Here is an 8,429-nt window from a genome sequence, read left to right as displayed (position 1 = left end):
CTCTGCCTGTGTCTCTGCCTATTTCTCTGTGTCTCATGAATAAATAAATAAAATCTTTAAAAAATGATACAAATATTGAATCTTTAGTTATTGACCCACAGGTTCCTGAGGCTATGTACATTTTTTTGTTTCAATCTTTTTCTCTCTATTGTTCAGACTGGATATTTTCTATTGACCTATCTTCAAGTTTACCTTTTCTTTTTCCTCTTAAACCTCCTCTCTGCAGTTGAGACCACCCAGTGAATTTTATGTTTGTTATTTTGTTTCCCAGCCCTAAAGTTTTGCAGTTTGTTCTTCAGATATCTTTCCATTGCTGAGATTTTAATTTTTCCATTGGTTTTAATAAAGTTTGCAGTTGTTGTCTGGACCATTTGTATAATAGCTGCTTTAAGGCTTCAATAGATAATTCCAGTATTTGTGCCATTGAGACATTGATGATAACTGCTGATTGTCTTTTCCCATATAAGTTGAGATTTTTCTGGTTCTCTATATAAGCTGATAAATTTTGTAGTGTATTCTAGACATTTTGAATATTATGGAACTCTGGGTCTTGTCTATCATGTGAAACATCTTGTAGGATCAGGCTGCAAATTCCAACATAGATGCTATGGGCTGTGAATCCAATGTCATTTCAGTTATCAGAGGCTTCGCGATACCAGTTCTGTCTCCTATGTGTGACCAGCAAGCATTTGAGATGTAGACTGTGGTCTATTAGCTTAGTTCCCAAAGTCTGGTATAATGAATTACATGAGATCCATGGTAAGCCCAGGGGGTCACAAACACCTATATAGTGTTGCTTCCCCTAGTTCTTCTTTCTTTGCATTATCACTATTATGTATGGTTCCCTGATGCTTCTTTTTCTGGATCTGCAGTCAGAAAGCTAAGGCTTTAGCTACCCCTCTATACTGTGTATTTCTACTACTGTACCCTTATTCAGGGGCCAAGTGGCAAAAGGACAGAGAGAATAAAGACAACAGAGGTTGGCTCCACAGTGTTGGAACCAGAGCTCCACTGAATGGAGAGGAAGGTCCTTTTCCTCCTATAGACTCATATTGCTGCAGTCTGAGGATACTGAGAGAAATATAAATTGTAAACTTATTATTGGCTTAGTGGTATTTTGAGTTTTGGTCTTCTTCCCAATCTGCCTGCTTCTCTTTACTTTCAAGAATCCTTAGATAGCTGTTTTATGCATTATATATAGGGAGTGAACAGGTTGGAGTGTGTTTACTCCAAATGACCTGATCAGAAACCCCTCAATTCTATTTTAATATATTTGTCAGTCATGCAAGTATATTAAACTGTATTTTAAGGAATGATTCCTTATGATTAATTTGTACTCTTAAAGCATAGATCACATGCCAAGGTCTTCCTAAACTCTAGGGATAAAAAGATGAAGAACAGGCCCTGCCCTGGAAAAGCTTATAGCATTCAGTTCCCCTCCCCTATTTCCTTTTGGGGAACCACCTTCTCCCACTATGAGCATTTTGGCTGAGATAGGAAGTCAAATGCTCTGCCCCCCACCTATCAAGAGAGTATGAACATGAAGCAGATTGAGCCAACTGAATGCCTTTTCTCTGAGTTTTGAGGCTAATGATACAAGAATGGGAAAGAGCTGCTCATTTTGACTTGGCAGTGCCTGGATGCCTGTAATTGTCCAAGTACTAGTTCTAGTTCTCTGTCCTTTCATCCATTCTGGTGCTACCTCAGATACCCTCAGTAAATTCTCTATTTCATTTTCCTTTGCAAGGGTTGGTTTCTGTTGTTTGTCACCAAAACTCCCAACAAAGACCCAGTCAAGATAAATTCATACAGAAATTTTTGCAGCCAAGTGTTTAATCAGTGCTACAACAAGGCTGTTACCAAACGATCTAAGAATATGGAGGTCATACTGAATCATTTAAAGAAGGTTGTGAAAGACCTCGCAGAAAAGATGTCCTTTAACTGAAAATAACATCACTGCTTCTAGGAAAGCTGTCTTACTCCTTGTATGTTTCTTGAGTGGCTGGTTATAGTCCTCTTTGGCAAGCCATGCACTCTCACGTACCAGCAAGAGAAAATGTTTAGGAAACTTAAAAGACGTTTGTATTTGGTGGGTCCCTAGTTAAAAGTTGAGATTAAATCTCTAGTGGTTGAAGTTCTGCTCACTGCTGGCAAAAAGCAACTTTATGGTTTGAAAAAAAAAAAAGACATACGAAATGCTCATACAGCATCTTAGACATCAAATAACTCCTACAAAACAGCATTTTGATGAGTTGAGTGTAAATGAATCAGAAACATACGGATTAAATTTCCCTTGAAATACACAGGGGCTTAAAAATTAAGGGAAAAAGTGCCTGGCAAAACGTGTTTTGAATTTTGCCAAGTCCTAAAGGTTTAAGAAGCAATTCAAGATGTTTTGCCAGGGCATTCGAAACATTGCTGGGTTCTCCCATCTCTTCAAGAGTAAATCTAGATATTTTACTCCCTCCAGCTGCCTGACTGCCAGGCCTTGGGGGATGGGGCACATGTTTACTGCAGGCTGGCTTTGTTTGCTACTGCATACATCTGAACAAGAACCCGGATATGTGTCCCTTTCACACACTTACCTTTCTCTTCTGCACTGTCTCTTCTGAAAGGATGATAATATGTTCTCTAAGGAACAACAGCTCTGTGCAAAAGTATCCATCCTATGTCTGCTACCCTTGTTCGTTTGTCAAAATTCCGTGAAAGCCTGCTGGTGCTAAATAAGTAATTGAGCTACATTTCACTGAGAAATTTAATAATGAGGTCTGGGGGCAAATTCAAAATATTTAACATAAACTGGATATTTAAAAAATTAAAACAAATTAGGATGCACCAAAGGATATACTTTACTGTTGTATTTTTTACATGTTCAACTTTGTATGATACAAATTTTCAAATATACACACAAATTGAGACAATGGAATAATGAACCCCACATGTCCATCATCCAGCTTCAACGATTATCACCATTCTGTCACAAAAAAATATTTTTAAATCTCAGGATTTGCAATATGATTCCCCCTCCCCTCCCTTTTTTTTTTTTTTTTTGCATCAGTGAACTATAAACAAATAAGACAAGCACTTGTTGTATATGAGGAAAGAATCACATGCTAGGGCTTAAAGATATGTAAGAGAATGCCCAAAGCTTCAATACCTATATTCTAGCAAAGGCAGATACAGAAAAGGTAAGTGTTAGAAAAGTAATGATCCTCTTAAATTTGTAGCACTGGTATAGATCATTGGTATAAAAAACAACTCTAAAGAGAGTGAATTTAATTACTGAGTCTACATTTACTGAACCCCAAGCACAGAGATGAGAATGGGGGGAAAAAAACAAAAAACAAGACAAAAATGCCCACCCTTCAGGAATTTTATGGGGTGAAGGAAGATAGGTAACTTGTTTTGCTAGTATTAGTGCCCAGAAGGAGATATTCTCAAAGTGACATTTCAAAGATTGATTTTGAAGTACCTTGAACCCCTCCTGCTAATACTGAGTTAGCCACTTTGGTTAACTATTTCAACTCTTGAATAGAATTTAGTTGGTATCTTACCACTGTAAAACATTCCCTAAAAGCCTGATAACATTTGGGGGAACTCTTGGATTTGGTGAGAGAGGGTCATCTTAAGATTTCATTTCCATGATGAGAGTGGGTAACCAGGTGGCCACCCTTGAAAGAAGAGGCAGCTTCAGCTTGACTATCCCAAGAGTTTGTCTCTTTTTGCCGCAGACATGAATTAAGTGAGCCTAAACTTTGCTCCGGGAGCAAATGCTTTGGGAAGTGGTATGGTTGAAAGCGCAAGAGCCCATAGTTTGATCTTTATGCCACCATATAGCTAGTGTGACTACTGGGTTTTATACCTCCTACTCAGTTGGAGTTCTTGGGCCAGCATAATCAGTAATCTGAGTATTTAGATAATGTGCAGATACTTAGATTAAAATCCTTCTCTGTGCAAATGCCTTAATTACATTGTTATGGGCTGAATTCGGTCCACCCCTTCCAAATTGTACATCAAAATCCCAGCCCCCAGTACCTCAGAATTGTGACTATATTTGGAGATAAGTTCTTTAAGAAGTAATTAAGTTAAAATGAGGTCATGAAGATGGGCCCTTACCCACTATGACTGGTACCCTTCTAAGAAGAAGGAATTTGGATGCAGATGTGTATAGAGGGAAAACCTTGTGAAGACAGCGAGAAGGCAGCCATCTTCAAGCCATCTTCAAGCCATCCAAGATGGCTTGGATCAAGCCATCTTCATCCAAAAAGGAGGGAGGCTTCAGAAGAAACCAACCCTGCCAACACCTTCATCTGGGACTTCCAGCCTCCAGAGCTGTGAGAAAATAAATTTCTGTTGTTTAAATCACACAGGCTGTGGTAGTTTGTTATGGCAGCCCTAGCAAACTAATACATACATGATTTTTAAATTTCTTTTGAAAATGTGAGGATAACATCGGAGAAGGGTATCAACATCTAACTTAACCAAATGAGAAATGTCTGTGTGCTCCAGCTTATTACATACACCAGAAGGAGTGATCAGAGATGACAAGTTGTGACCTTAGATTAACAGTTTTATCTGGTTTCATCTATGCTGATAACTTTCTGGCCAAATAAACAGATACAGTCAAATCCAATTAAGTATATTCAATATTTAGATTTGAATATTTGGATTAAAAAATTAATGTATAAAAACCTATCAGCCTATGAAGCACTGTTGATATAAAAAATACCTTTTTGACAAACATGGCTGGTCTGCCAAAGGACTGTAGTATATTTTAAAACATGACTCTAAAGCTGTCTTATATACAATGAATTAGTCCTGAGAAAGTTTTCATTACAGTCCTTTGCTAGAAAACAAATTTTTATTTTTAAATCTTATATAATGTGTGTGTGTGTGTGTGTGTGTGTGTGTGTACAATCACCCCATCTCCTTTATCAACAAGATAGGACATTTTTATTCCTAGAAAATGAATCACAAGAAGCATAGGATTACTGTGTGTGTAAGTAGCAACCATACATGAAAAAGATTAATAATTGTTTACTGTAGGTTAAAAATAAAACAACTGATATCATTTGGGTAATCTATACACTTAGAGAGTATAGAGGGAAAGTCACTTGGTCACTTGAGATGCAGTTGTAAGGTCTTCAAAAAAAAAAAAAAAAAAGGTTTACTACATCTTCCAAAACTAATTCTTGTTCTGTGAATACAAAACTCATATGGTGGCCTCTAACTTTATGTCTATGAAAATATATAACAATAGTCAAAAGAAAACATAATATACAGCTTCATCATATGTTGCAGCCCTAGCTTGGACTCGATGCAGAATTTTTGTAATTGCATGAAAGAAGTATTAAATGAAAATGTGCTCTGTAAAATGTGAAGTGCAATATAAATATTTAATTATTTTAAATATTTTAAATAATGCTGTGCTGGGGAGTATATCCTAGAGGTTATTCTAAGACTCTGGGTCTCTGAATGGAGGAGGGAGTTTCAGACTCCCATTAGCATGTAACAAGGGAACAATTGGGATCCTTTCCTGAGGCCTTAAATTTGAGATTTTCTTTAGTGTCCCTTTGCTGCTACTCCAAGGATCCACCCCTTCTAAAATAGATCCAGACCCTTGGAGACAATAAAATCCAAGTGTAGAGAAAGCCACATCTTCTGCTTCCCATTGTCAATTTTGTTAGTAAAAGTGAGTCTGGAGACTGAAATCAGGATTCATTCCAGGACCATCTAGCCTTGTCCCAGTGTCAGGAAGAGTTGTGGGTAGGCTGTAGCTCGGGTGAGCGGTCAGCCTCTGGGGTTAGGATTCAGTGAGGTCCTTATGATGACTCTGTGAATCTCAAGTTCTGTTTCATTGTCATGTTTCTGTGTAGCTATGTGGGTAGACTGTGGCATCTAGAGCAAAGGGCATCTGCTAGTCCCATTAAATCTGTTGCATTCATAAAGATATTGGCCTTCACTCTCCACTTTCTAAAGATCAACAGGTATATGTTTATGTATTTATACCTGATCAACACGTAAAACTTTGCTGGAATATCCCAGGGATACGCTTTCCCCTCCCCTGCCAAAGAATCTGAGACCAAAGAAGCCTAGACAGGCATATAAAGACCCTCCCTGAAGGAGATCAGCCTTTTCTCTCCTTTCCAGCCCTCTGGTTCTGTGGGAGCAGCAGGGAGAGGAAAGTGTGCTCAGAAGCAAAGTCAACAGCAAAATCTTTAGAATGAGTAGAATCAAAGGGAAATGAAACTCTTCTCCATGGTATAGCTCTAGTACTGTGAATTGACTAAAATTAGAAAAAGATTATTGATCCATTGGTGAAGATTTTGAATTGAACTTTGGAGATGGATTTAAAAAAAAAAAAAAAAGAAAAGTGAAATAGAGCCAAGAATAATTTGACAGCTTTAACCCTGATGGTAATCAACCCCCTAGAGTCATTAAGAAAGACAGGAGTGGGAGGTGAAACATCTGGAGAAATGCGAGCAGATAGCGAATTGGGTGGGTTTTATAAAAGCTAAATGCTATCTGTAGGAAGTGAAGTTATAAAAAAATTTGAGGCAATAACCCCGAGGTCATACACGGGTGAAAAGGGGAACCTGACTCCTGGGCAATTCTTCCAAGGAGATTGGCTATTGGAAGCACTAATTTTCCCAACCGCATCCATGCAGGGGTCAGACATGGGTAGCCAAAGCAAAAGACCCTATCCAAAAGAGTCTTGTTATGCGGGTACACCCAGCTTGGGCACTTCAGATCAGGGCCACCAGGGAGTGGGTGATGGTATCATGAAGAGAGCACAGACTTTTAAGTTCTAGGGGCTTTGATTCAAAAGATGCTGCTATCATTTACTATTTATGGGACCTAAAGAGAGGTATTTCTGCTCTATTAGCCTCATTTTCCTCATTTGATGAGTTTGGATAATTATGCCCACTTTGCATATTTTTGTGAAAATTAAATAACATAACACATCTGACACAGTATCTTGCACATAGTAGATGATGGCTGCATGTTTGTTTTCAAATCAGCTCTTCACTCATTCTCTCTGCAATCACTGATTTAATGCTGTGAGCCCTATGCTAGGCATTGAGATACAAAGATGAAGAAGAAAAATGTCCTGAAAGAGGTCATAATTTTGAGAAAAGATAGACATAAAGTGGTAACTATAATGTTATATGATAAATAGAAGTGATAGAAGTAAGCAAAGGGTAAAGGGGTAGAGATAGGGCATGGCTTAACTCAGCCCTTTATGGGGGAAGATCAAGAATGCTTCCTGGAAGAGGTGGGACTTGTGGTTGATCCTATGGGGTTAGTAAGATTTAAAGAGGAGGCAAGCCAAGTGTTCCAAGCAAGGAGCATGAGCAAGGATCAGGGGTCAAGGAGTATCATGGCTCACATGGGACCTCCCACATCTTGGCATGGCTAGAACCTAAAAAGTAGGGCAGAGAGCAGTAACAGAAGAGAGTATAAAGTGGGCAGGGAGCCAGATCCTGAAGTACTTGGCATGGAATGGTACAAGGAGGACACCCCCACCCTGGATACCTTGACCCCTGCTCATTCCATTGGTCTTGCAGGGTGTATTCTGACTTAGAGAAATCAACTGCTGTGAATTATAGTATATGAGAGACTCAAAAGGCCAAGTAGGGGGCTGGGCAAAAAGACCCACACTGTATCTGGTGGTGTTACCTGGAATGACTTCCGCAGTTATTCCCTGCATGTCTTTCTAGCTCACCATGCCATGCAACTAGGTGAATTTGTAAATAGTTTTTCGTGAAAAGGGCCAGGATCCAGAACAGCACAAACCCAGCCAGTCAGACCTTATGTATAGGCCAGTATTTCAATGCAGAGCCTGTAACAGTCTTGGCAAGCCCAACTTGCAATGATGACATGATGTGCTGTGCCAGATCAAACAACACTTTATAGCCTCTTCCCACCCTGCAAGTTCCTGGAGGAACCCTGAGGGGGTCAGCGTCATCCCTGGGCATCCACCACTGCTTCTTCAGGGAGAGAACATTTTCAAACATCTTTGAAGCCCCTCTGATCACCTCTCCCTGGGACCTGCTCAATGACTGAAGCCATTCACAAGTCCTCAACCTCTAGGGCCCATAGAACAACTGGCCAACACAGTTCAATATTGTTCTCTGTGGTGTTTCCAGAACTTTCTATGGATTCTGAGCCATAGCTTTGAGGGACAGCCTGTCAGTCTTGCCATAATTCATGAGACTGGTTCTTCGTGTAGCTATCTCTCGTCCTTTTCCCCTGAGTAATGAATGTTCTGTGGTTGAAAATAAGAGAATAAGTGAAATAACTTTGTGCAATTATTTTGTAAGATCATTTTCCTACCTAATTTCAGAATCAGTCAAAGTCACAGGATCTGCTAATTCTAATCCTAATAGGGTCAGGCAAGAAACTTAAATGTGTGGTGCACATTGGGT

This window comes from Canis lupus, chromosome 18, assembly GCF_011100685.1.
Source record: "Canis lupus familiaris isolate Mischka breed German Shepherd chromosome 18, alternate assembly UU_Cfam_GSD_1.0, whole genome shotgun sequence".
In the NCBI taxonomy this organism is placed as follows: domain Eukaryota; kingdom Metazoa; phylum Chordata; class Mammalia; order Carnivora; family Canidae; genus Canis; species Canis lupus.
Note: the sequence above shows the minus strand (reverse complement) of the source record.